This window comes from Anopheles arabiensis, assembly GCF_016920715.1.
Source record: "Anopheles arabiensis isolate DONGOLA chromosome X unlocalized genomic scaffold, AaraD3 X_pericentromeric_contig0006, whole genome shotgun sequence".
Lineage (NCBI taxonomy): Eukaryota > Metazoa > Arthropoda > Insecta > Diptera > Culicidae > Anopheles > Anopheles arabiensis.
The window spans coordinates 120,001-122,500 of NW_024412084.1; the positions used below are offsets into that span (position 1 = coordinate 120,001).

The window sequence follows — 2,500 nt, forward strand, 5'->3', positions numbered from 1 at the left end:
ATGATATCATAAAGATATTTAGGAGTGTTAATTCTCTGTAAAGCATTTGCAATCGCCAACCATGAAGCACTGTTAAAAGCATTAGTAACATCTAATGTAACAACCGCACAATACCGTCCACTGTATCTGTTTCTACTTCTAGCTACCGAAACAATGTCCACTACCCGTTGAATCGCATCAACTGTAGATCGACGACTTCTGAAACCAAATTGGTCGTCAGACAGTCCGTTGACCTCCTCGATGTGTGCATTTAGCCGTTGCACTATGATGCGTTCTAAACCTTTACCTGCCCCGTCTAGTAGACAAATGGGGCGAACTGAACCCGGTTCCCCTGGTGGTTTGTTCGGCTTCGGTATTAACACCAACCTCTGCCTTTTCCACTCATCGGGGAACTTCGCGTTCTCTAAACAGCCTTGGTAAACCCTGCAAAATGCATCGGTTGCAGTCAACATACCAACTTTCAGCGCCTCATTCGGGATACCATCTGGTCCCGGCGCCTTCTTGTTAGGTAGTCTCCTGGCAACCGCAAGAATCTCATCATTAGTTACCCTTTCAAACTCTCGTGGCTGATCGATACGATAATCAGGCCACACCGTGTTTGGGTGAGTAGGAAAAAGCTCGCTCACCACTTCCCTAAACTCGTCCAATGTCATGGTTCGGGGTCCAATCGAACCCTCGGCCACTTTCTTGAACGTATGATATACTATACCAAATGATGCGTTGTTCGCTGTTCCCAGGAACTCTTTCCACTTCCTCTGTCGGGTATGCTTGATCAATCGCTTGAGGGCATTCCGTGCCACCTTGAACTCGTCCCTAAAAGTAGAATAGAGATCAGTATTAAAAGCTCTTTGCGCTAATCGATCGCGGTGTTTGCACTCTTTGCGAAGTGCCTCAATCTCTAACGTCCACCAAAATGCACTCTTGTTAGAGTGTACCTCTTACGTTTAGTCATCGTCGCATTGCACGCCGTGACAAGTATACGCATTAAGTCTTCGCTTGTTGTGACCTCGGTCTCAAAAGCGGCTTGCATCATAACTTCAAATATATCTTTGCTAAAATACTTGATGCTCCATCCCGTTATGGGTCGGGACAGATTACGCACGCTTTGCGTCTCAAGATCTATTCGTATTGCACGATGATCAGAGTTCATATAGCTAGATAACACCTCCCACTTAAATGATCTTGCTACGGTTCGGCTCGCAAAAGTAAGATCAACTACTGACGTGCGCCCTGGTCCAACATAAGTTGGGGTGCTGCCGTCGTTCAATAAAATTGCGTCAATCTGCGCAAAGGTTGATAAAACCAACTCACCTCTTCGTTTCTGGGTTTCTCCACGCTCGCCAAGTTGGTTGTTCCAACTTACTGACCAAGCGTTGAAGTCCCCCGATAACGAATTTGTGGATACCGGTTACGGCCATTACCGTGTTATCCAACATGTTCTGGAACTCTTCCATACTAAATCTAGGTGGCGCGTAAACGCTAACCACTCGCATATCACCTATGTCAACTATCATTAAACCCTTCAAAGCCTTACTGACTACCTTAACTGGTAAGTCCGCGTTAACCACTACCGCTGCTGTGTTATCGTCATTGCGTAACACTTTGACGTTGGTTGTTGCCAGATACGGATCTGCAATCAACACTATATCCGCAGATTCTTCCTAATCGTTTGCCACATTAACTGAAATGCAGCATAACTATGATTCTGGTTATGTTGTAGCAACCTAACCATTATGGTCTAATCGTTCGCCTTCGGGGACACATATAACTGCCCGTTGCGTGAAGGTTCTGTGACCTCGTACCGCAATCCAAACACTTGACAGAGTTGGTACAAGCTTGCTTCTTGTGTCCACTCAAACCGCATTTCCAGCACAGATTACTTCTGTCTGGTTCCCTACAATGGTAGCTCGTATGGCCTACCTTCCAACACTTATAGCATTTCTGCTCTTCCATAACCTCGCGGATATGGCATATCGACCAACCAACTTTCAGCTTTCCCAAATTCAGGAAGCTTTGAAAGTCTGGCAGCGATACGTTGATCCGTGCCCACTGCGTACCGGCCGCGCGGCCTTTCTTCATTTTGATACGATCTATTTCTATCTCGATGTTGAGCTGTGCTTTGACAGACTCCGCAACCTCCTCTGGGGTGGTGATTTCATCGAGATGCATGATCTCAATCATTTTAGAAGGAGCTAGCGTTCTCACTGACGCCTTGCCCTTCACCGCTTCCTTAACCTTTGGGGCAATTGCACTAGCAGAACTACCCTGCTTAAGTTCTAGCAACATGCCTCCATTCTGGGCCCGTCGGACCTTAGAGATTGTCTCTCCAACCGATTTAAGAGCATCGGACTGCTTCATTTCCTTGAGCAATTTCGCCAGCTCCTCGGAAGTGCAGTCCGATATCAGCAGAGCCTCAGGCCGCTTCCTGGGCTTATTCTGCTTCTTCTTGCTCTTCTTCTTCTTCCTCTTATTAATTCTACCCTCATTAATATTCGGTCCG

The 2,500-nt window shown here is 46.6% G+C and overlaps 1 pseudogene; it reads right to left on the bottom strand.

Moving 5' to 3' along the window:
* The window catches only part of LOC120907498, a 9,154-nt pseudogene that overhangs the window by 3,035 nt on the left and 3,619 nt on the right, over positions 1-2,500 (bottom strand).